Consider the following 27488-nt stretch of genomic DNA (forward strand, 5'->3'; position numbering starts at 1 on the left):
AATTTCTTCTTCATCAAGAGAAACATGGTGCAATTTCCCTCCAATTTCTCTCCACACACACACAAATAAGGGGAAGAAATTGAGAAGGCCATTGATACACAGTCATACTGCTTACACACAACAGGCACCTGGCATGCCTCTCAGTTCAGTTGCCACTGCCCACATTGTCTGGTAAGTGAGTTCCCTGCTGATCCTCAGTGACTGCTACTGAGCAGCTATGGTCAGGTAATCAGATTGAACAAAGCATATACAGCACATTTTCTGGAGACAAATAGCTCCACTCCACAGGTTGGAAGGTAAAAACTCTTGGGAAACATTATAAAAATAATTTTATTAGCCTGGGGGTGCTGGGGGAAGCTAGTAAAATTTTATAATAATATCTAAACAAAATAAACTGCTTATAGCAACATTCCTATATATTGTAAAAAAACAATTACAGTTGCTTAATCTTCTAACCAATGTACATTAGAAATATAATCCATCATTACATCGACCTTGATATTAAAAACCATACATCAAAGCCTCAATATGCTTTTAAGAAAACTAAATCACGATATTCTACCCCGTATTAAAAAAAAAATGCATCTAACAATATTAATCAGAGCAATTTAAACCAGCCCATAATGTGCAATGAAACCAGACTTTCAATATGTTGCTTGGAAACTAATTCATAACATTCTGTTCAACAGGCATGTAGGGGGTGAGGCATGGTCTGAAACAGAGTTTTGAGCAGGATGGAATGAAAACAGAGCTGTGCCGTGGCAGTGAAGAAGGCCAATTTCATGCTATGTATCATTACAAAGGGGACTGAAAATAAAACAGCCAACATTATAACGCCATTGTACAAAATGCTGGTAAGGCTGCACCTGGAGTATTGCATACAGTTCTGGTCATCACACCTCAAAAAAGACATTGTGGAACTGGAAAAGGTGCAGAAGAAAGCAGCTAAAATGATGACTGGGCTGGGGCACCTCCATTATGAGGGAAGGCGACAGCATTTGGGGCTCTTCAGTCTAGAGAAAAGGCACCTGAGGGGGGGGGACATAATGGAAACGTATAAAATAATGCAGGGGATGGATAAAGTGGATAGAGTGGTTCTCTCACGCAATAACAGAACCAGGGGACATCCACTCAAATTCAGTGTTGGGAGAGTGAGAACAGACAAAAGAAAATATTTCTTTACCCAGCGTGTTCTGAGTCTGTGGGAATCCTTGCCACAAGATGTGGGATTGGCATCTGGCCTATATGCATTTAAAGGGGGATTGGACAGATTTCTGGAGAAAAAAATCCATTGCAGATTACCAGCCATGATGGGGATGTATAATCTGCAGGCTTAAAATGAAGGTAACTCAAAATGCCAGATGCAGGGGAGGGGTATCAGGAGACAGGTATCTAGTTGGCATCTGGTGGGGCCTCTGTGAGATATAGGAAGCAGGACTAGATGGGCTCTTGGTCTGATCCAGCAGGGCTCTTCTTACGTTCTGTTTGCTGGAATGTCTCTCCACAGACTCTGGACTCATTCATCAACTCATTGAAAACATAAACCAAACTGACCTAATGAGTGCGTGAAGGAATGCCACTGTCCTCTGATATGGTCCTGTTTATTCTTTTCCACCCCCCAGCAACCCTTTCTTACTGAAGATCATTGTAAGGAGCAAATACTCAGTTATAGCCACAGAGGTGCTTGGTTTGTTATGGTGTGGGAGAGATTACTGTTGAGGTGATGCTATCAAAGGTGATGGTACAACAGTTCAATTTCACACCCTTGTTCTATCTTCTGGAGAGCTCTTTGCATGGGTAAATATAGAAGGCGTTCGAACACTGAGTGTGAATGAGCAGGCATGGTAGTGGTGGGGGAATGAATACCTCTTGCTCACCCTTCTTTACCTTTTCTTGTCCTTTCAGGATTGTCTTTTACAGTGCAAAGAAAAAAAAAGATCAATAAGGGTAATGTTACATGCATTTGAGTGTAACATCTAGCTGAGCTTCATGGGATGAAAAGGAATAGGTTAGGTTAGTGTAGTTGCTCAGATATGAGGCAACTTGTACATGGCTCATTAATCACAAATCAGTACATTACTTTAGACTTAGTCCATTGCCACCTACTGTTCAAAGAGGAGAATTAATTTTAATCACATGCTTTATTGAGCACTTAGATGTTCAGCTTGGAGAAGGCTGGGCTCCTTTTTTCTTCTAAATAGAACAGGATATGTCACTATAGCAGCAATAAATTCTGTTCCTTGTGACTGATCATGTGTCAGTGTATTGGAATTAGATTATGAGCTCCTTTTTTCGTTTTCATCAATAAGAACACTTTCAAACTGTCTGAGAAATTTTATGGTTTGTATCTCTATATTTTGAAAGATTTATCTTTCTTAATAGTGTGTGGATCTAGACAACCGAGATATTTTATGCAGCTGGACTGAAATATCTGCTTTCATTTATAGTATGAGGACTCTGGAAATCTTAGTTATTTTTGTAATGGTCTTCATTGGAATTGTTTCACATTTTGAGGTGTGTGTGTGTGTACGTTTTACAACCTCTGTATTCTAGGAGAATAAATGTGATTTTAGTTCTGTTTTCATTGAGTTCACAGGGACCTTAATGGTTTTGTATAAGAGCGTGTGAGATTCAACTAATAAAAATCAAGAATCATAGGGTCTAACTCTATGATAAACTCAGGATAAGATTTTTTTAAAGGTGTTTTTTCAAAATGTTCTAGAAATTATTATCTATCAGTACAATGCTGTTTTCCATACGTTCTCTCTCTCTCTCTCTCTCTCTCTCTCTCTCTCTGTAACTAATACTTCTTGGTAAATCACCATCCCTTTTTTTGGGGGGGGTGGCGGCTACAGTTCCACTCAGTAGCATATTGGACGCATTCCTACCTGAGAGGTTCATCTTCCAGCATCATATCTTTTAGCCTTTTGTTTCTGTTCATGGGGTTTTCTTGAGTGGCTTGCCAGTTCCTGCTCCAGTTGCATCGTGTTTACTCAGAACTCTCCACTATGACCTGTCTGTCTGTCGTCATCGTCTTCGTCTTCGTCTTCGTCTTCGTCTTCGTCTTCTTCTTTTTATTATTTTTATTTATTTATTTATTGATTGATTGATTGATTGATTGATTGATTGATTGATTGATTGATTGATTGATTTGATTTGATTTGATTTGATTTGTACCCCGCCTATCTGGACCAATGGACCACTCTTGGCTGTCCCTGCATGGCATAGCCCATAGCGTCTCTGAATTACTCAAGCCCCTTCGCCACAACAAGGCAGCAATCTGTGAAGGGGCAGAGGAACTAGAGACCAAATTGCTAACATGCACTGGATTCTGGAGAAAGCCAGAGAGTTCCAGAAAAATCTTTACTTCTGCTTCATTGACTACGCAAAAGCATTTGACAGTGTGGACCATAACAAACTATGTCAAATTCTTAAAGAAATGGGGGTGCCTGATCACCTTATCTATCTCCTGAGAAACCTATACATGGGACAGGAAGCAACAGTTAGAACTGGGTATGGAACAACTGATTGGTTCAAACAACCTCAGATATGCAGATGATACCACTCTGATGACAGAAAGTGAGGAGGAATTAAAGAACCTCTTAATGAGGGTGAAAGAGGAGAGTGCCAAAAATGGTCCGAAGCTCAACATAAAAAAACCTAAGATCATTGCCACTGGTCCCATCACCTCCTGGTAAATAGAAAGGGAAGATGTGGAGGCAGATGGAGGCAGTGACAGGTTTTACCTTCTTGGGCTCCATGATCACTGCAGATGGTGACAGCAGCCACGAAATTAAAAGACACCTGCTTCTTGGGAGGAAAGCGATGTCAAACCTAGACAGCATCTTTAAAAACAGAGACATCAACTTGCTGAGAAAGGTCTGCATAGTCAAAGCTATGGCTTTCCCAGTAGTAATGTATGGAAGTGAGAGCTGGACCATAAAGAAGGCTGACCGCCGAAGAATTGATGCTTTTGAATTGTGGTGCTGGAAGAGACTCTGGACTGCAAGGAGAACAAACCTATATATTTTGAAGGAAATCAAGCCTGAGTGCTCACTGGAAGGACAGATCCTGAAGCTGAGGCTCCAGTCCTTTGGCCCTCTCATGAGAAGAGGAGACTCCCTGGAAAAGACTCTGATGTTAGGAAAGTGTGAGGACAAGAGGAGAAGGGGACGACTGAGGACAAGATGGATGGACAGTGTCACCGAAGCTACCAACATCAATTTAACCCAACTCCAGGAGGCAGTGGAAGACAGGAAGACCTCATGTGCTCTGGTCCATGGGCTCATGAAGAGTTGGACACAACTTAACAATTAAACAACAGCAACAGTTCCACTACCTTTCAGGGATCAGATCCTTTTCTAGAGCATACAGTGTAAAAGTTCAAACTTCTAACATGGAGTGGACATGTCTTATCTGTACAGCACATAAATGTATATTCATGCAAAAACATAATGCAGTGCATGATCATCCATTTAATCAGAGCTTGCTCACAAGCAACAGGCTATTTCTATTGATCTGCCTTTTGCGATAGACAAAGGCTAACTAATGGTTGTTGTGGGTTTTTTGTGCTCTTTGGCCGTGTTCTGAAGGTTGTTCTATCTGACCGCACAGGGAAGCCATTGAAATCCATAAACATCAGCAGAGCTTCAACAAAAATGAAGAAAGTCTGAAACTGAACAAGGCCTGGCTTCTAGCACTGGAAAATACAGCCTGCAGAAGGTCAACAAATTCTACCCAGCCACAAGGACCAGGGATCATTGCATGAAAAAGACTTGCTAAAGACACCAATCAACCACAGTAACAGATAATCTCTCCCACTTATCACAACAATACATCCACAACAAAAACACACTGATCACCCTATCTCCTAAAAAGGACAAAAGCTGTTCCCACAGCTATAAATACTCAGCTATCCAACAAACATCAACACAGCATGGACAGAGTTCCTATTCCAGTCCTCTGAAGATGCCGGCCACAAAGACTGGTGAAATGTCAGGAAGAACAACCTTCAGAACACGGTCAAAGAGCCCGAAAAACCCATAACAACCATCAGATCCTGGCCATGAAAGCCTTTGAGAATACAAAGGCTAACTAAATTACCTTATAATCACAATGTAGCAAGGGGTAACATCACTCCTTTCCCCCAGTGTAACTGCAATTGGTTTTAGTTACTCTTGCACCTATATGATTGTTTAGCCTTCCTACTTTAACCAAAAATATAACTAAAATCATTTAATGTGGTAGGCAGTTTCAGCTGCTGCTGCTGCTGCTGGGCTCCCTTTCAGCCACTGTTACAACTTACAGAGAAGTAGGGATAAGTGGGGCAAGGGGGTAGGTTTTTCTGAGATTGTCCGTTCTTGACAGCTTATATGGCAGGGTGGACGAGTCCAGGGACCTGACACCATTTTCCTAGTCCGGGCACTCTGGGCACCAAATGAAACTGGAAATGGCCATAAAGTCACTTCAATTAAAACCCCAACCCAACCCAACATTCCCTTTAAAAAAGTTTACTATTTTTTAAAGAGAATGTGGAAGTCCTTATGCCTTGCTTGGAAGAGAAACATGTCCCTTGGTCATGGACCTCTCACATTTTAGGAGGGAAACTACAAGTTATAAAACAATGTGTTTCCCCCCCCCCCCAGCTCTGGGGGCCGAGGGGGTACTGATTGGAAAACATATATAGCAACATTAGTGTCCACCCTTTTATTATGTTATGCCTTGATAGTGTTACCTAGCGCTGCTAGCTATTGATAGGTGAAAGAGCTGGTGATTCAGAGACTCTTTCAACACCAGGACACAGAAGGAAGTCAGAGGACCCAGGAGCCTTGTGCATAGTTACTGGGAGGATCCTGTTAGTGATACTAAATTCTCAGTTTAAAAAAAAGCATATTTCATTTTGTATAGCAAAATGAATGCAGAGGTAGAGCAGCTACAGTGAATGTTAAATTGTTTTTCTCCAAAACCTATTCTAGTAAATCTATTTATTTTTTTATGAATTCAAATGAATGTAAAATGGTTCCTTTCAGAAATTTAGTAGTGTCCGATATCATTTGGCTGATCCTAATTAGTCAGTAATCTAGGCTGTTCAGACCCTCTACACAGAATTTAGTCAAATTTTGTGTACCTTTGCAAGAATGTGGCTACAGCCATAGTAAATTATTAACAGCTATAAGCATTTCCTTTGGTTAGGGAGGGATAATACCCTGGCTGTTGTGGGTTCTAGTTTGGCATTATAACACTCTCCTACTGTACTTTGCAAACAAAATGGCTTTGAAAATGAACAAGGAGTTTTTGGGGGTCTTTGGAATATGATTACCGAATGGTCTGCTTTAAAATAAACCAGTACAGTTTTAGAACTGTATGGTGCAGAGTGGCTGCTTTATGGCATATGGAACATTTTAATTAAAGTCTGCTTGTGGGTTTTAAAAAATGTCTAATATATAACTTTAAATACTGCATTAGCAGTCACAGTGCAGTACAATTATTAGGAAAAAGGGGAGAAATATAAAAGGTAAAAGAGATATCACTTCAAATAGCTAGTGTTTCCTGGGTGTGGCCAGAGACACACTACTATTGTAAGAAATGAATTAATTAAATCATTACTTCCATGGCATGATAAAAAAATCTTTTAGATTTTACTCTGTTTTATGTTGAATGAACAAAGAATGTATCTGAGCATGTGCAGAAAGACCTCCCCCTATAGTCAGAAAACGCAACCAGTTCTCAGACCATTTTAGAAGGATGGTTTACAAAAACAGAAATGATGCTGATCCTCAGTGGGACAACATTTAGCTACTTTTAGAAGGCATCTAGAAGAGTATATTATAAAGGGTGCTTCTTATATACTGCACCATAGCACTTAAATCCCTCTCTGGGCATTTTACAGCTCAATTATTCAGGCTACACATTCTTCCCCCCCCCCCCCCAGTGACCTGGGCACTCAATTTACTGACCTCAGAAGGATGTAAGGATGAATAAATCTTGAATGGGCTACCTGAATATGCTGGGATTGAATTAGCAAAGTCTTGACTGCAATACTGCAGTTTAACCACTGCAGCATGAAACTCGGTTTAACATATGGTAGACAGATTTTTCTTATGTCTGGAAATCCATCTAAGTGCTGAATAAACATAATTCAATTAATCAGGCAGGAGACTTGAAGCAGGAAATACTATGAAACTAAGACCTCTTCAGACCTTATGAATGTAACAGAACCCAGGACTATAGCATTTGAGATCTGAACATACTGTGCCTGGGTTAATTCTGGCAATCTCTAAACTGGGCTGGAATTTGTACACTTGATACATTCTCAAGAATTGCCTGTAAACTGTGTTCTCAACTTTCCATGTTTAACAGAACACGAATGATAATGTAAAAAATCTTAACCGTTTAATTATTATAACAAGTATCCCTGTAATAACAGAAGTTAATTCAAAGCTTCACTGAATTTTCCTAGTACCTAAATGTGACGTTTTACAACCTTCAAAGGGGAATACTAGCAATATGCCTTGGACCTGTTACCCAATCTGTGTCTAAATCAGGGCACACAGATTGATGCCTTATTAATCCTGTGCCTTTCCAGAGACACTGTGACCTGGTCCATTTCTACATCTATGGTGGAATTTGTCTGCTTCTGGTTCTCTGTGAAAAAACAAAATCCTGCAAATGCACAAATAGCAGGCCCAGATCATAGAACAGAAAGGTGCCTGACCAGTGATGGCTGGTCAGTTTATTTTTAATTTTTCCTCCATTGGCTTCACAGGATAAGAAAGGAGTGAGTTGAGGACTTTAAAAGGGCAATGGGCACAGTCTCTTGTGATTCTTTCTTAAAAAGGCAATGCAAGGAAACTCTTGCCAACTTCCCATCACATGCAGCATCAGCTACTGAAAAGGGTAGTAAAGAAGGACCATATAGAGCATGAAGAAAGTAGCAGTGTTCATGGCACCCTTCATAGTGTCAGTGCTGAACAAGGCAACTGGGTGACAGATTTTGTTTGGCTGTGTGTGTCATAATATCATTTCTAGGTTGTCTTTTTCCTCTCTTTCTCCCATTCATCTCAGTAGAAGCTGGTGTAGTGGGTGCAGACAGAATTCGTGCAGCCTTCCCCAAGTGCCTGCTTCTTCTACCACACTCATATTTCATACTGCCTAAGAAGAATTTTATTTGATTCTGACAGCTAAATACAAACCCCTTCCAATAAAAATCACACACACACACACACACACACACACACACACACACACACACACACACAGAGAGAGAGAGAGAGAGAGAGAGAGATGCAAAACCTATTAATATATTTGTCTATATATAACAATATCTTATTCCCCTGCCTGATATATTTCAAAGGGGCTTAAACATAATATAATGTTTCCTTGTTCATTTTTAATGTATTAATCTATGAATCTACTACTCTTATATCTTATTCCTAACTATATTAAATTAACAACATACAATGAGATGTAGCGAACATATAAGTAAGCTGACAGTTCAAAAAATGACATAGAGAAAACTGCTGCAGCGCAGGCTTGCCCCAGAGCATATTCTAACAGGAAATGCTCAGGGGATTTTAAAGCAGCTATGCCCAGCATTCAAATGGAAAGAACCACTGTGAAGAAAATACCTTCTGGTGTCTGTGCCTGCTTCTAGATTTCATTGGTGCAGACAGACCTAATTTACAGGTTTCCTCTTACCACAGCCCTCCTCCCTTCGGAAACTCATGCCAACCTCAATCAGGAGACAGTGATTTCTCTGTTCCCAGGAACCTTGGTGCCAGAGTGTCTTTAAGTTTCCTTTCTTAAGAAATAACTCCAGGATGCCTGAGAAATAGGTTTAATTTTTTACTTTTTCCTCTAGCAAGCAGAAACCTAGCCTTTTTGCTTTCTCACCTATAGGAGTAAATGGGACTTCGAATATTATGAATTATTGTTACAGATATTCGGAATTATCCCATTGAGATTTGGATGTATTTGGTGAATTCAGATACACTTTCCTAATATAAACCTTATATCCTAAAACAATTCCTATAAAATCCCTTAAAAAATTTGACAAGATGGAATAATTCTATCTGATCTTCAACAGTTTCCCGCATAACTACATACTGAGGCATACAGAATGGAATGCCCTCTGCATGAAAATCTGACACCAAGATTGGTCTTATTCTAATATCAGCTGATGAACAGCAATAACAAAATCTATATGGAGATGTGAGGAAATACACTGTGTACAATGTACACTTTCCAAAGGGAGGAAACAATAAATAAAGCCCTTTTGACTGTTGTGCAGAAATTCAGTGGCATGGGCCATTCCCAGTTCTTAAGGACCTGGCTTAAGATACAACAACTACACATTTCACACTGGAAGTGCTCCATGCCATGGAGCATCCATTTGCATAACCTTGTTGAGGATCCTCCTCTCACCATCTATGGTGGAGGGATGATACCTAAACAGTTGATGAAGAACAATAACAAAATCTATTGAGATAATAGATGGGGTTGTGAGAAAATATACTGCGCATGATGTACATTTTCCAATGGGATGAGACTACAACTGGCTGGTAATTTTTGAATTCCAAATATTTCCAAATTCAGATACACTTTCCTAATATAAATCTTATATCCTAAATTACAGTACATTGCAGAATAATGCTGTAAGAAGTTGAGGGGAATGGGAAATGAAAGAGATCTGTGATATTTTTATCCACATAATGGTTTCCTCCAGTGACATGGGTCCTATACAGTAATGTGCCTAGAAGCTCCATCTCCTTATAGATGCTGATATCCATGTGAGGTGTAATCTTTCAACCAGCTCTTGCTGCCACAGACTCTATTTAAAACTATACTATTCCGTGAAAAACAAAGATTCTGCCACGTAGCTTGGTTTATTGGATTTTTTTCCTCTGCTTCCTTCATCGTTAATATGTTATGTGGGCCTTGGGTGACTTTGGTAAAATGCATGGCTCAGAAATTCAAATAATAATCATTATTCTTCATGAACAACAGAAAAAGAAATAAAAGGTTTGAAAACAGTAACAACTAACAGTGGGAGATTAAAAGAAGACAAGGGGCGTATTTGGGGAAAGGGCATTCAATTTACTGCTTGTAAATGAGCAATAAACATGTGAAAGAATGTTTACCTCAGCAACTTAAATGCACGTTTGTCAAATTGGTTTGAAAAGGAGAATTAGGCTTGTATTTAAAATCTCTCATATTGAAATCAATAGTACGCGTCTGCATTAAGCCCAAAGCATTTAAGTGCAGACAAACACCAGGAATATATGAATATATAGTTCACCTTGCATAATTCTGGAAGCATTGCCTATCACTGCCAGATAGGGGAATACAAAATGCAGGCAATTCTGCCTTTTGCAATGTACTGTAATTAAGATTGATTTGAAGCATGATTCTCCACAGAAAAATTCCTGACACTGCTGTCATCTAGAAAAATGGGACAGTGGTGGAGACATAGAAAATAACTATATATCTACGCAAGTCTCTGGAAGTAGATATAGTTGATACTCATGATCCAACTCATTTGTGTTATCCTGGAAATTTCAAGGTAGTGTTAATTTGGCCAGCAGTAATGCAGTTTACTGTACAGTATTAGAGTTTCTTTTAACATACCCATAATCATTATCTCCGTTCATTTGGTAACGCCGCAAAGAGTACTTTCTGTTATGGTATTTTTATATGCCATCATGTCACTTCGGACTTAAGGAAACCTTATGAATTACAGTAGGACCCACATATATACAGGATCAGTATCCGTGGTCTAAAAATATTAAAAATAGTTTTTTAAAAACTAGAAATACATATTTTCATGATGCATTTAACACAACTGGCCACGAGAGGGAGCCAAAGACCATGGCATGTATTCTTACTGCTGAAGAATATATAGCATGGTCTCTGACTCTCACTAGTGGTCAGTTGTGGCAATACATGTGCAAATACTTTTTTCTGGATTTTTTCTTTTCCCATGTTGTGCATAATATTCCACAGTTTCCAGCATTAGGGCTGGGTGAGCTTGGAATCATTCCCCCCATGGATATTGTAATGAATTCCAGAATGTCCTGTCATTAATAGCCCTGTTCAGCTCTTGCAAACTAAAGGTGGTGGCTTCCTTTACTGAGTCTGTCTCATGCTAGAGTGTCCTACTGCTGCCTTCCACTTCCACTCTTTCCAGCAATATTGGTGTTGCTGTTTTTCCCCCCAGTGGGTCTCATTTTCTCAAGATGCATCGTCGTCGTTTAGTCATTTAGTTGTGGCCGACTCTTTGTGACCCCATGGACCAGAGCACGCCAGGCCCTCCTATCTTCTACTGCTTCCCGGAGTTGTGTCAAATTCATGTTGGTTACTTCGCAGACACTGTCCAGCCATCTCATCCTCGGTCGTCCCCTTCTCCTCTTGCCATCACACTTTCCCAACATCAGGGTCTTTTCCAGGGAGTCTTTTCTTCTCATGAGATGGCCAAAGTACTGGAGCCTCAGCTTCAGGATCTGTCCTTCCAGTGAGCACTCAGGGTTGATTTCCTTTAGAATTGATAGGTTTGTTCTCCTTGCAGTCCAGGGGATTCTCAAGAGTCTCCTCCAGCACCACAATTCAAAGGCATCAATTCTTCGGCGGTCTGCTTTCTTTATGGTCCAACTCTCACTTCCATACATCACGACAGGAAAAACCATAGCTTTGACTATTCGGACTTTTGTTGGCAAGGTGATGTCTCTGCTTTTTAAGATGCTGTCAAGGTTTGTCATCGCTTTCCTCCCAAGAAGCAAGCGTCTTTTAATTTCATGGCTGCTGTCTCCATCTGCAGTGATCATGGAGCCCAGGAAGATAAAATCTGTCACTGCCTCCATATCTTCCCCTTCTATTTCCCAGGAGGTGATGGGACCAGTGGCCATGATCTTAGTTTTTTTGATGTTGAGTTTCAGACCGTTTTTTGCACTCTCCTCTTTCACCCTCACTACAAGGTTCTTTAATTCCTCCTCACTGTCTGCCATCAGAATGGTGTCATCTGCATATCGGAGGTTGTTGATATTTCTTCCGGCAATCTTAATTCCGGCTTGGGATTCCTCCAGTCCAGCCTTCCCAAAGTATAATAACTTCTGTTCAGTCCTTGCAGCTTCTAGGAAGAATTCAGGCTTGATTTGATCCTCAGGTTTGGTTTGAACCAACCCGTAAAACTCTCCTCCAGCACTACTTTTTCCCTGTCAGCTTTCTTTGCTATGTATCTTTCAAACCAATACATAATTACTAGACACACCATGGAGTGGGTTGATTTCCAGCAGCACATTGCCACGTGCTCTCACATGACCCTTCTTGTTTTGGAGACAGAACTAGTATGTGTAGGTCAAACTAGAACTGATGTTTAGAAAATGCATGGCTGTTTTTTAGAAAATGCATTTAAAAACAAGCCAGAAGCCACTGCCATGATGAACGAATAGGATCACAACAAGAGAGGTTTAGCATCCCGCCACCATTCTACTTTTAATGATAGGGGAGAGACATGTGTTCTGCTCCTCTTGCTGTTATTTTCACCAGAATAGAAGTTTCCATTAGTCCTAATCAAATCACCCTTATTCCCATGCTTTATCTGCACGCAGGACTCACACTCCTCTCCACCATATGCACTAATGGTTTACCTCTGCTCATACGCTTCTTCCCTTCTGTTCAGATTTCTCTCTATACCGGGTCAGGGATAGCAGGCTTCTTTACCTCCCAGACAAGCAGTTCAGAAAAACAAGGAGTGGTTGTTTCTTCCATTCTGGGGAAGCTTTCCCCCCTCCATGCCCCATCCAAGCAGGGAAAGAAAGAAAGCATCATTATTAACTCACTTTCCTTTTATGCTGGCCTGGAAATAAAACAGTTCTCTAGCCCTGTTCAAGCAGTATTTACCTGGCTCTCTCCCACAGGAGAGCAACAAAGTGCCTATACCCTTTGCTCTCCATCATCATTTTCTCCATGTGGATAGTGACTTGCCTGCAGGGGACTCGTTGATCCTCACAGGTAGGTTCTCCAGGTGAACAAGAACATTTCAAAACTGGGGTTCTTGCTCATGTAGAAAGCCTGCCTTGCAAGACCCTCTCCTCTGAAAATGCAGCAAAGCAATGATAGGGAATAGAGAGCTAGACATACGTCGTCTTCAAGTAGGTTTGAGAAAGAAGAGGTTCTTTTCCCCCAGCATAGCAGAGAAGTAAAAGTAATGTGGTGGAATCAATATGCGTTGGGAGGGGAGTGCCTTTGGCTCCACCTTGAATGCATTTGAGGGCATTGCACAGAGGTGGTGCAGCTGGTTAGCTTTGTAGAGCCAGCACTGGGGGGGGGGTGTCTAAAGAGATAAAGATACTTCTATGTAAGAGCTACAATAAACATTCAGAGAAACGAACCTTTCCTGCTGTCACATTTTCCCTCCAACGATGAAACTTCTTTGTTACGCTTGTCTCTGCAAATAGAACTGCAAGGGAAGAACACACTCCTGAACATAAATTAAAAACATGGTTGTACATCCAAGCCTTCCCTCCAGTTAATACCTGATTTCTTTTCTATTCCTTCTTATTTTATTCTCATTCTATTTTATTGTAACTGTATCAAATAATTATGTAATGTTCTTGTGTTTTATTGTTTTATCCTATACTGGAAGCCGCCTAGAGTGGTCGAGTAGACCAGACAGGCGGGGTATAAATAAATAAATAAATAAATAAATAAATAAATAAATAAATAAATAAATAAATAAATAAATAAATAAATAAATAAATAAATAAATAAATAAATAAATAAATAAATAAATAAATAAGGGTCCAGTCTGCACTCCAGCAGTGAGGCAAGGAAGAAGTGGTGGCAATGGCAGCCTTTTGGTGAGGTCTTTAGCAGCAACCTCCAACATCTGGGAGTGAAGTCAGGTGATCAGATGAGAGGAGGCAGGCAGAAGGACAAGGAGGCCAGGCAGAGACCAGAATGAGTGGCTTCACTCTGGATGCAGCTCTGGTTCAGTCTGGAACTTCACCCACCTTCCAACCTTTTCTTTTTCACATCAACTTTGGAATGAATTAGGCAGAGCCTGGGTGCTGATGGCCAGGCGCTGTTCTGTAATGTGTTGCTTGTGTATTTGCTATCATCGTACCTATTAGAGGATTTGTTCTTGTTCAATATGACTGCTGTTACAATTGTATCCGTGTTTTGTTGTGATTGTGGTATTTGGTGGAATCCAATTTGGGGCTCATCTCCCCATCTTAAATGATCTTTTCCAAGGATTTTGGGTTGAGGGCAATTGTGGCATGCCTATTTTAGGGGCAGGTCCCGACTGCCTTCAACACACATGGCTGATGGACCACTTAGTAGTTAAATGCTAGGGTGGCCTCTTTGTCCTTTCAATCCTTTAGTTTCCTGCTTTGCAGCTGGGCTGCATGGTACTTTTGATTCAGAAGAGCCTCGTGGCGCAGTGGTTAAAACGCTGTACTGCAGCTAAAACTGTGCTCACGACCTGGGGTTCAAATCCCAGGTAGCCGGCTCAAGGTTGACTCAGCCTTCCATCCTTCCGAGGTCGGTAAAATGAGTACCCAGCTTGCTGGGGGGGCAATGTGTAGCCTGTATAATTAAAATTGTAAACCGCCCGGAGAGTGCTTGTAGCGCTATGGGGCGGTATATAAGTCCAATAAATAATAATAATAATAATACTTTGATTGGCACTTAGGTCAGCTGATGCAGCTTTGCCAAGTTTATCCAGGTATATCTGAAAAAAACATGGCCATTTAATTCCCATCAAATGCTATGTGGTGTGTTTTATTCTCAAAGGTCTAGCCTTTGCTGCTGCCTGAGCCCACAAACTAGTACATAGAGTATATTCCAATGGATCAACCAGTCTTGTTTTTAATATGATTTTATAAGCAGGCATCTTTTGCCAGATGAGGGAGCATTTTCTCTAGAAATAGGATCAGCATCTTGTCTACTGTGGCCCTTAGGATGCCTTGCTGACACCATGGGTGTAAATTAAAAATCCTAAGTGATCCACTAGCTCAGTGGTTCTTAACCTTTGTTACTCAGATGTTTTTGAACTGCAACTCCCAGAAACCCCAGTCAGCACAGCTGGTAGTGAAGGCTTCTGGGAGTTGCAGTCCAAAACTGCTGAGTAACCCAAGGTTAAGAACCAGTGCACTAGCTCATTGCACAGAAGACAGTGGAGGCCAAATTATCTGTTGCCACCCATCTAATATGTAAATGAGGCATGTCTAGGGCACTGATTATATAATCTAACAATTCTAGACTATAATTACATTCTTTAAATCTTTCAGAGCCAAAACTAGATGTGCACAGCCAGGCTATAGTATCAAGTTAAAAAGTCCTTAATTTTTTTCCCCTAAGGATGTGTAAAATATATATATACGCATTGCATAGCACACTTGATTTTAGTAAGTGAGGAAACAAGGTGCCTGCTTCCTTGCATGCTGAACATCTGGAAAGTGGTGTGTTGCACATTTATAAGGCTGCAGTTGAGCTGACAGTTCTTGCACAGCAAGAATCTGATGTGATTAGAAATTCACAAAGCTGTTGGTTGCAAATTAGGGTTACACAGAAGTCAGCTAGATGTCTTGAAATTGCAGGCACCTTCCTCCTTGTTCCGATGCCTTGGAACAGCCATTTGTCTGCTGAATCAAAAGCCATTTGTCCATTTTAATTAGGTTCCAACTGAATATATTTTGTAAGAAGTTTACTAGAGTTGTGAAGCGCCTTGGGACTGGGTGGTTATGGGATATATTTCTTCGTAAGGCTACCTAGACAGATAATCCAATTAGTAAACATCAGAAGGCTTACCTGAACAAGGAGTTTCTAAGCTTCCATGGCAATGGACACATCTGGAACTTGAGGACAGTGCTATGGGCAGCCTTCACAAATTCACTACCATTGTTGTCGTTTAGTCATTAAGTCATGTCTGACTCTTCGTGACCCCATGGACCAGAGCATGCCAGGCCCTCCTATCTTCCACTGCCTCCCAGAGTTTGGTCAAACTCATGTTGGTAGCTTCGATGACACTGTCCAACCATTTCATCCTATGTTGTCCCCTTCTCCTCTTGCTTTCACATATACCTAACATCAGGGTTTTTTTTCCCAGGGAGTCTTCTCTTCTCATGAAATGGCCAAAGTACTGGAGCCTCAGCTTCAGGATCTGTCCTTCAGCACTCAGGGTTGATTTCTTTCAAAATGGATAGGTTTGTTCTCTTTGCAGTCCAGGGGACTCTCAAGAGCTTCCTCCAGCACCACAATTCAAGAGCATCAATTCTTTGGCAGTCAGCCTTCTTTATGCTCCAACTCTTACTTCCATACATCACTACTGGAAAAATGATAGCTTTGGCTATGTGGATGTATGGAAGTGAGAGCTGGACCATAAAGAAAGCTGACCGCTGAAGAATTGATGCTTTTGAATTGTGGTGCTGGAGGAGGCTCTTGAGAGTCCCCTGGACTGCAAAGAGATCAAACCTATCCATTCTGAAAGAAATCAACCCTGGGTGTTCACTGGAAGGACAGATCCTGAAGCTGAGGCTTCAATATTTTGGCCATCTTATGAGAAGAGAAATCTCCATGGAAAGGACCCTGATGTTGGGAAAGAGTGAAGGCAAGAGGAGAAGGGGACGACAGAGGGTGAGATGGTTGGACAGTGTCATTGAAGCTACCAACATGAATTTGACACAACTCCGGGATGCAGTGGAAGATAGGAGGGCCTGGTGTGCTCTGGTCTATGGGGTCACGAAGAGTCAGACACGACTTAACGACTAAACAACAACAACACCAGGTTTAGCACTAGATCACTTTATAACTGCATTGATTAGTTTAGTGCTAGATCACCTCTTCATGGACACACATACAAGGTAAAAATCAATATGAAACCATTCTGGCAATACTATATTTCCATTGTATGCATGTATATGTTTGTATGTCATGGAGAGGCTTGGAAAATTGTCCCTTTTACCTAACCCTGTGCAACACTTTAAACAGCCCACTGGCTTTACAATAAAGCCAGGTATTCGCAGGAGGCAGGATCAAAGGAAGAGGGACTGTGGCTATGACACAAATCAAAATGCATCAGATTGAGGGGCTAGCATGGGCAGTGTCACCAAACCCATATGTCTCTCTGGGGTGACCTAATGTGAAGAGAAGCATAAAATAGGCTGTGTGAATCAAGCCACAACAAAATCATATTGCTCCAGTATGGCTTCCCAGTGTAGTCATAGCCTAGGATATAAAGCCATTAGTTTAAAAAACAAACAAACCAGTGTAAACAAACAAACAAAAAGCAAAACTCAGGCACAACCCCAGAATTAAAATACAGATCTTAAAACCAAGACAGCAAAGTGAACTATTTAAAAGGCCCTGGCAAAAAAAAAAAAAAAAAAAAATTAATAATTTTCATCTGGCACTGAAAGGTTCACAAAAATGATGCCTGGTGAACCTACTAAAGGTTAGTTAAGGCTATCTTAAGTCTCTGGCTTGTTCCACTGCTTTCATCAGCAATTAGTTCCTCTGACTTCTGCTGGCAAATTACATCTATCTGGGAAATTTATTTGTCTAGTTTATTCTTTTGGAACTCTCTAGTGTTATTTAGTAATGAATTACACCTATAAGGAGTGCTCTGTAATGTACGTGACTGATGGAGTTACTGAAAAGCTTCTAGATGCAGTTAAATTATAGGGGGCAGAGGTAGGCTGGTGCAACCTGCTAGAAAACAATGTTGCATGGGTGGAATTTTTTAATGGCAGGTGAACCACTGGCTTGTTTTAAAACAGCGCTTCCTAGTAAGTGTCAGCTTGGCTTAGGTTTAATGGCAACCCCAGTTTGACTTACCTGTGTGGGAGTTGTGAGATAGCTAGCAACTTTGAAGAGCTTGCTTGGCAATTAATGATGCAGGAAAAGAAAAGACTGAGTGCAATTATCCCTTCATTATTTTTTAGAGAATTAATGTGTGCTACAGGAAAGCACTTAGTAATAGAAAGGCATGAGGTATAAATAGGCATTCCCTCCTCGCATTCTCCTTGTGGAACAGAGTGTCACAGCCACTGGATCCATCCGCTCTTCCCGTAATTGTGGCATTTATATTAAATTAAACATATTTCTTTTATTTTTAGAATATCCATGTGCCACTCCGTATCGCAAGACTTTAGGAACAGGGCACAATGATAATAATATAAAACCATTTTAAATAGTCTAAAACAGAAAATAGGAAGGAAAAAAAATGAAATTGGGTAAGTCCACCTCAAAATGTCAGATTTCATTCTTTTTCATATTGAATCTTATTACTGAGGCAGAAAGAAGTATGATTTACTCCCAGGGTCTTTGAATCTATCTCCCACTGCCCACAATGAATGCCTTTGGCTTAGACTATGTGACCCCACCATATACGAGAGGGCTCATTTTTCACTCTCATGCTATATGGGATGGAAATTGGGTCCTTCTCTCTCCTCAGTCCCTCTGCATCAGTCAGATAAGCAGAGAAGAGAGAGACTCTGGGGGCATATCTTAAACCTTTTCAGTGAGGTGTGAGGGAAGATACCTTCTGACACACTTCAAATGTAATTAAAGTCAGGCTGTGAGAAGAGGAAAGCACTTCAGGAGGGTGCTGTGCCGGGGGTTGGATTAAGGAGGTTCTTGGGCCACATTTGACCCAGGGGTGAGAGGTTCCCGATTTCGATCCCCAACCCAAATAGGCTATCAGAAATAGTAATGGGTGCATCCCTTCTCCAGGGTAGTATTGTGTCTTGCACAAAACCAGCAAGTAAGACTGAAGGTGATGGACAGGAAGAAGAGGAAAGCTGAAAAATGCCTGAGAGGAAGAATTCCCACCCAAGAGAGAGAGATAAAAAAGAGATGGTGACTCCAGACCTGGGGCTAGAGGAGGAGAAAGAGAGTGGGATGAAAAAGTGGATTGATGATGCCCAATGGGAAAGTGAGGAATCCATTAGTACTGTTTTTACCACCCAGAGTAGATGTTATATTTGGATGGGCGGGGTAGAACTGTAATAAAATAATAAAATAAATAAATTTGCTGGTTTCACCTGCCAAAGGGGGAGCTCTTCTTTGGGCAAAATTCTCTCATTGTTAAAAGGACTAAAAATAAAACCCCAGACTACCTCTGAAGGGCCAGCTGTGACTGAGGGAGATTTGCAGAGCATGAGGAAGGTGAAAAAGACCCTATAGTAGTGACCAAACTTATTCTTACACAATTGTGTTACTGGCTTTGCCAGAGACAGCCCAAGAGATGACAGCAAATGGCTGAAGACATTTAGGGAGAGGGATCTAAGGATCTATAAATCTGGATTGGTGACCATTACATTGCAGATCTGGAACTGATTTCCTCAGTTCTTGAATCTGATCGTAGAGAGGAAGAGTAATGAACTCTCAGAAGGTAGAGGTGACCTATAAATAGTTTTCAGTGAATGTACCCTTATTGAGTTGTTGACAGGTGATGCATAACACTGGGGTTATCTATCATCTTTGAGGTGGTGGATGACGCAGGGTACATTCATTCACAACCAGTTAAAAATAACCACATGCATTTCTGGAAGTAGAATTCCATTTTATGGTCCATTAGAATGTCCACCTCACCAATCAGTGCCAGAATTTCCCATTTCTTCCCATTTGGAGAATCAAGGGTAAATGAAAGACAAAAAAAGACATTCTCCATTTGCCAAAGGCAGTCAAGGTGGTAAAGGTCCATTCTGCCTATTCTTTTTTTCTTTTTCTTTTTCTTTTTCTTTTGCTGGACTCTTTCAAGAATTCTCTATGGCTACGTAATGAGTGAGGAATATAACAAAAGTAAGAAAAATAAATAAAATCTGCAGCAACCGAGGAGAGAAAAGAAATTGTATGTGTCTCACCTATAAATGTGGTGAGTTGCTAATGGTTTAAGAAGGCAGGCAGGCAGGCAGGCAGGCAGGCAGGCAGGCAGGCAGGCAGGCAGGCAGGCAGGCAGGCAGGCAGAAAGAAAGAAAGAAAGAAAGAAAGAAAGAAAGAAAGAAAGAAAGAAAGAAAGAAAGAAAGAAAGAAAGAAAGAAAGAAAGAAAGAAAGAAAGAAATTGTGTTCAGCCTCACTGGCATGAGAGATGATCAAAGTAAGGTGGGCAGTCAGCTGGGCAAACATATTGTTCCTTTAATTGTGTTTTGGGCTCTCTTTAATGAAGCTATCTTCTATCACACCCAAAGGAAAGAAAACAGTCCAATGATGCACTCTACAGATGGATCTGCATGGGCTTTTAAACAGCCCCGTAGCTATTGTGCAGGTGTTCAGTTTTGTACTTGGTAGAAAGCCAACACCAGACAAATTTAGGGAAGATGAACCACATTTTCTACACAGAAAGAGGTGGTGTGGGAAGGGGAAGAGTTTCCGTGGTGTCTCCTAAATTCATTTCCTCCATCTGTTTAATATCTGGATTCATGTTGCTAAAGGTAAGTGCTTTGATTTGGGCTAGAATGAAAGCATAAGGTTCTGGGCACCTGTTTCCCTATACTGAAAAGGACAACCAGATATTGTTTTATGTGAATCTATATGCTGTGTGCTCTGTGCTATCAAGTTGGAACCTACATATAGCGACCCTGATAGGGCTTTTCAAGATGAGTGAGATATTTAAGGAGTGGTTCACAGATCCACTTCCCCAGTGAGTTACCATGGTCAACTGGGGATTTGAACCTTGTTTTCCAGAGTCCTAGTCCATCACTCCATTCACTACAGTACACTAGGAATTACCATGAATGTATATACAGAGGCTTTCAATTACAAAATGTCTAGTATTCTACATACAGCATTGTTTAGATGCAGCTTTAATTGCTCTTCTTTCTTTGTTTTGTTTTTTAAAACCTTTTCTTCCCATTTTCCTTTACTTCCTCTGTTGTCACCTTCCCTCACTGGTAAAATGCTGATGGCACACCATTTTGGATAGAGATCATTCTGCCTGCCTATGTATTTGCCAGCTGTCCCCCATTCTCTCCTCATTCTCTCTGCCTTTCTTGCTTTATTTGCTTCTGTTACTTCATGAAATATCATGTACACATAGGTGGCACTATAATCAAATGGATAAATATGCTGGGTTTTATTCATTCAAAAATTGCCCCATAGAAACCTTCACATCCTCATATAGACTCCGGTTCTTGTCTAGCCATGTATAAATAGTTGTGCACAACAACCCCATAGCCTTGATAGAGAAACAGAATCCCATAGGGTGTGAGGAGGAGAAACAAGAAGGAAATTAGAAGAGGAGGAGAGAACAGCAACTAATTTCAAGAATCTTTTTTGGAATTAGCTGATTCATGTGTTTTCAGTTAGGTTTACATGCATTTTCTAGAACTGGGCTAGACAACATGCAGCCGGTGGAGTGCATGAAGTCCCATCCACACCCATTTCTAGGAGTTGAAATGGTACCGTTCAGAAAACAAGATGCATCTTTGGATCCTATTCAATACGTTCTTTTCATCTTTTTGGTACAGACCACTTGTTTTTATTATGATTTTGGGAGGACTTCTTCATTTTTGGCTATTCATATAAATCCTTATATAAGATATGTTTCCACAATACAATTGTGTGGATAGGTGACATTTTACAATTGTTGGATTACTTCCCCAATGAACAGTCCAACCTTGAAACATTCAGGATACTTAATTCGCTAATAAGAAGCTCTCAGTGTTTGAGGGGATTATGTAATCTATATGGAGCAAGTGGGAGTGAGGACACCCTTAGGAAGCAGCTCTCATTGTAAAAATCCAGATTAAAAAGGGAAATGGGGGGGGGGCAAGAAAGAAGCTTCTGTTCCTTTGAAGCAAGAATTAGCAGGCCCTTATCATCCTGAGGTCGATCCCAGTACAGTCGCTGAAATTCAGTTTTAACTCACAACTACAACAGGCCCATCAAATCAGTGGGGATTTGGTGAGTCAACACTTATGTAAAACCACTGATTCAATGGGCCTATTTTGTGACTTACTACTAGATTTCAGCCACTGGCACAACTGGTTTTGGGGATTTACTTTGGAGGACGTTGGTGGTTTCAGCAATGGCTACAGGTATTACATCATTTAGGTATCACTAGAGATCTGACTTCTTCCCCATTGTAGGGACACTCTGGCTGTGGTTGGAGCAATGGGATAACTCAGGGATGGTGTTTTGGTGTGACATTTTGGTTGTTGTCATTATCATCCAGATCACCGCGGATAACGAATTTTGTCCGAGCCTTCAGCCTTTATTGCCTAACATTTGACTGTGAGGGCCACATGGGATATTTCCAATATTTTTGAGGACCGAAGGAACATGAACATGCGCATGCGAACATGTCTGGTCTGCACCTGTTGATCACTAGTTCCAATTCTGTGTGGTAGTGCATGGCAGGGGCTTAGCCCTCTGATCCATATAGGAGTGAATCTCAGCGCTGGCATTTTATGCAAAGGGTTGGACTGATACAAACTATAGCTTTTGGATTAGGAGGACAATTGAGGGGTGAGATAGGGAGAAGAGAACTGCCCCAGACCACAGGTGTCCCTTCTCCCCTACTATCCTTGTTCACTTAACTAGTTGTTGGTCATTGATCTGTAGCAATGGGTTCAAAGTTTCCTTATTTAATACAGCCACCTCAGTGGCATTCCTCAGTACATTGCACATCAGTGAGCTGGTGGTGGCATCTCAGTTATGTCGAGGAGCACTCTCATGCTTTCTGATGTGGTCCTGACCATTGTGAACATTACACTCCATGTGAGGCAGTCCAAAACTGACCAGCTGGGTAAGGGAACTCATATTTCTTTAGGAATACTGTATGTTTGGTAGATGGTTTATGCCTAGTTAATATGGTGTGGGACTACTTATGTTTGTGAGTGTGGGGTCCAGGTCCTTCATTTAGGCACAAAGATGGCCAAAAAAAATTAACTAAGTTTCAGTTTTGGAGAGTTATGTCCAAGGCTTTGAGCTGGGTGGGCGTTGTGGGACAGTGCTTTGGAACTCTCTCAGTTTGAATTGGAGCTGCCTCCACTGTAGCTGCTTTAAATTATGCACTGAGGGATATGGAGAAGCTAGGGCAATGGTCCTCTGTGCAGTTCATAGTGGACCTCTGTGCACTTGCTCCCTCAGTAAAACACCTTGTTGTTGTTTCTCTGCTGTTTTGTTTCAGGTTCATGTTTACTGGGCTTGAGGTTCCAGATCCTGATTGTTGGACACAGTTTTTTTTTGGGGGGGGGGCTTTCTGTTATATGGCTAAATCAGCTTGGGGGCATGGGCCTCATTTACTTCAGCTCTTAACCTCAGTTTGGGGGCATGGGCCTCATTTGAATGAAAAGGAACTGAGGGGAGGCCTTCTGGGAAGGGCTACTCCCAGTGTTGTTGGGAAATGGAGCTGATGCACCTCCTGATATTTTGTTGGTGTAGTTAGGGGGGGGGATGACTTGGGCCGGAAGACTGGTACGTCCTTGATTCTGGAAATATTATAAAATCTGAAGACCCCGCAGTGGCATGGAGTGCGTATTTTGTGGTCAGACCACATTCCAAGTTTGCTTTGGATGGCTGACTGTGACCACAGGGGCTTGGATCATGCAAGACAGGGAGTGAATCAGAAGTACGAAGAGAATTGTCAACGGGCCTGGGATCTATAGTGGAGCACCCAGACGTCCGTTTCTCTACAGGGGTAACAGAGTCCACTTGTTCCAAGTAGGGTGGAAAACATTCCTGGATGACCTGCAGTGGGGCCTTTGGGCTGAAATTTGCAACCTGGTAGGGGCGGAGGGTGTACAATAGGTGACAATAGTGTGGAATGGAAAATACATTTTGGTGAGTTCCCAATAGGCATGCATGTTGCTATTACATCCAGCATTGCGGCAACCAGGATCCAGAGATTGGCTTGTCATGATGAGGGGTGATTGTGGGGCTGGACCTGGCTGGTAGCTGTCTAGGTTCAAGAGAATTTGACCACTGTCAGCTGGGGAAGGACTCCCAGTTTTAGCCTGCTGGGTACAAGCTCTCTGGGGACTGCTTGGACCAGGGTTTCGGGACTTGCCCATTAGGGGACAGGGAAGGGGTAAGAGGTACCCCTGGAGCCTGCCCCAGAGATCTGCACTACGTTTAAGCCATCTGAATGTTGAGGTTGGTGGAAGTTATAATTAATAAAGTGTGGCCCTAATTAAAATTGGCCCACACTCCAACATGTGTGTCAACTCCTTTATTTTGGGAGTGGGAGGGCAATAGTACATATGTTTTCATTCCTTTAAAAAGAAGCAACTTAGGTAGACCTCTGAGACCTCTGGGTAGAGTGGGCGGCATATAAATTAAATAAATAAATAAGTAGAATTTTGCTTAAGAAAGCAATGGAAATTCACAGCTGCTGAATCTGTACTGGCTGAATCAGTTAAATCCTAATTCTGCACATAGATTTCCCTTGTTAACTTGGTGTAATAATGTATAGCTATAGATTTCTTTTCTCATATTATACAGACACGTAATTACTTCTCACCTGTACACTTTCTCACTCAAAGGAAAACTGATGGAATCATTTGACGTCAGTTAACAAAAATTAAGACTAGCATAAAGTTTATATCTTCAGAGTTAATAAATCATCTGGAAAATATGTTTTCTACAGAGGCTGCAAAATTCATATGTCGCACTGAATGCTTGTAATAAAGATTTTGAAAACCTAAAGTTATAGATGTTTCCAGACAAAGAACCAAGTCATAAGAAGGTTAACAGCAGCACATCTGTTTCATGTGCATGCACTGTGGGATTTTTTTTAAAAAAATAAATGTACTTTACATATTCTGGTTTGATTAATTAAACCTGTTTAATCAAAAAAAATCCAAATCAAAGTTCAGTCCTGAATCTAGCTCATAGTATTCACTAAAGTAAACCTATTGAATTCATGGGTTTTACAGAATGATTGTTGATTTGTTGAATTGTTGACTCACAATTCAACAGTTGATTCTACTGTAATAGGATTTAGGCAACAGGCAGGAGAAACCAAATGCTTCTGTCATTTTGATAGTCAGATAACTTGTATAACATTAGTGCAGCTTAAATGGGATCCTGTGTGCAATTAGCTGAACACTTGAGATTGGAACACTAGCATTCCAAGACAAAAAGAGAAAGAGAATGTATCTGGTACCATAAGCCAGATTCACATCTGTCTATGGTTGCACCACTCAATGGAATAGCATGCAGCCATATTTAAAATGAGCCAGCCCATGCACAGTACAGTGGACTCTCGATTTAAGGTTGGCTCCACTTACGAAATTTTCAAGATCCGTATTTCTCCAGCTGCAAAGTTTCACTTCGACTTGCAGCCAGAGAATCAACCTATGGACCAAAAGAGGGAGGCGAGAAAAGCACCAAATTCAATTTGGCGCTTTCCCTGCCTCCCCCTTCCAGTCTGTAGGCTGCGGATCTGCCTCTGGATGCCTTCCAGGGAGTTCGAGCATGGCTGGGATCGCCCGACGCGGCTCCGCTCCCAGCAGCGGGGGACCTCCAGATGCCTTCCAGGGCTTCTCCGCTGCCATGGGAGGCTTTTCGGAGGTCCTCACCACCACCAATAGTGCCTCTGAAGCATTATCGGTGGTGGTGGGGACCTCCGAGATGCCCCCAGAAGTCCGAGCATGGCCGGGATCGCCCAGCGCGGCTCCCAGCAGCAGCGGACCTCGGGATGCCTTCCAGGGCTTCTCTTCCACCATGGGAGGCATCTCAGAGGTCCCCCCCCACTGCCGATAGTGCTTCGGAGGCACTATCGGTGGTGGTGGTGGACCTTCGAGAAGCCTCCCATGGCAGGGGAAGGCCTCCAGAGGTCCATCCTGCCAATGCAGGCTTTCCCAGGGTGGACCAGGCCTACCAGGGGAGGACTTCCTATGGGGAATGCATTTTCGACCTACGGACTTTTTGACCTATGGACCCTGTTCCAATATGGATTAATTCCGTAGGTTGCACTGTAATAGCAAGAAAGGGTAATACTTTTTTTTCATTAGTATTACTCTTTCCATGACCTTGCCCATGTGTTAAGATCATCCAGGAGGCCTTTCCTTTGGTCCTACCTCACAGTTGCGTTTAGTGCAGACATAGGAGAGGGCTTTTCCTTCATAACTGATTGACTAGAAGAGGTTTTAAAATGGGATGGTTTGTATTTTGTTGCTTCTAAATCTGTTTTAGTAATGCTTTGACATCACATTTTTAATGGTGTGTTATTAATTTTTAAAAAATATTTGAATAATTTACTGTTGTTAGCTTTTAATATGGTGATTTTGACGATGTAAGCTTGGGTCCTCTTTTAGGAGAAAGGTGTGGTGAGATATTTTAAATAAGTAAATAATACAGTATACCACCATCAAGACAAATAAACCCCACAGCAACTTCAGCAGTGTGGACTGAGTATGCTGCAGAGCTATAAAGAATTTTGTTTCAATTTGTTTTTTAATCAGAATTTACCAAAATCTGAAAATTTATTCATATTCTGGATAGAAAGAACTGGCCTTTAAAAAAAAAACTTGAATGTGGGAGAAACCAGTGTGGTGCACAAGGTCCCCCTAAGGGGCACTCAGCACTAGGTCAGAGAGTTCAACAAGCCACTTGTTTACCACCTTTGTGCTGGGGCAAGTCCCAAGACCTTCGCAGTGCGTAGCATAAGCCCTTTGAAGACGTCTGACCTTAAAATAACATGGTTGTTGTGGGTTTTTCGGGCTTCTTGGCCGTGTTCTGAAGGTGGTTCTTCCTAACGTTTCGCCAGTCTCTGGGGCCGGCATCTTCAGAGGACAGCAAATAACACTTTACTCTCAACGAGTACTTTGTGAGTAGAAACACATGGGCTTTGTGATTCCTTAGAACTCACTAAAGCTCAGTTAAGTAGGACTCATTAAAAATAGCTAGTTTGTGGCCCTCTCCACCTCCTGGATTTAGCCAGACCCTGCTGGTCAAGAGACCAGTCCTTTTGTAGAATTTTTATAATTAATTTTTATTAGAAAAATAGAGTTTCATTAGAATCAGTTTATATTGATAAATAAGAAACTGGGCCTTCTTGGCGGTGACTCCTCATCTTCGGAATAGCCTCCCTCCTGAGATTTGCATGGCCCCTTCCCTGGGCACCTTCAAATGCCAACTGAAAACCTGGCTGTTCAAGCAAGCCTTTCCTCTATCCACCATCTGATTTTTTTTTGTGTGTCTTCTCCCATCTGGATCATTGTGTTTTTTAGTAATATGTTGTTATGATTTTAAATTGTATTTAGATTTGATATATTGTTACCCGCCCAGAGTAGTTGGTACGACTAGATGGGAGGGCTATAAATGTAACGAATAAATAAATAAAATATTGCACAAGCTTTAGCATCAAGAACATATTCAAAGATCATTGCAGTTAAATAAAATAACTATTCCCATTAACATAATAAACATTAATAAGCTGGGCTAAGGTGGGCTATAGTGGGATAGCCCCACCTCCTTCTTTCTCTTTACTTACATCCTCTCTCAATCATGGAATTGAATCCCAGAACAAGACTGTATCTCCATC

At 41.4% G+C, this 27488-nt stretch overlaps 1 protein-coding gene across 2 annotated transcripts in view; it reads left to right on the top strand.

Annotated features, from left to right (window-relative positions):
- LOC140704108 (uncharacterized) overlaps positions 1–27488 on the top strand; it is a 245593-nt gene that overhangs the window by 44367 nt on the left and 173738 nt on the right. Inside the window, exon 3 of one of the 2 annotated variants that reach the window (XR_012083232.2) lies at positions 690–11040. The exons of the other annotated variant lie outside the window; for it this stretch is intronic. The gene's annotated coding sequence lies outside the window, so the exon portion shown is untranslated. Of the gene's footprint in view, positions 1–689; positions 11041–27488 lie in introns of those variants that run through there. 2 annotated transcript variants of the gene reach the window in all.

This window comes from Pogona vitticeps, chromosome 2 (assembly GCF_051106095.1).
Source record: "Pogona vitticeps strain Pit_001003342236 chromosome 2, PviZW2.1, whole genome shotgun sequence".
Lineage (NCBI taxonomy): Eukaryota > Metazoa > Chordata > Lepidosauria > Squamata > Agamidae > Pogona > Pogona vitticeps.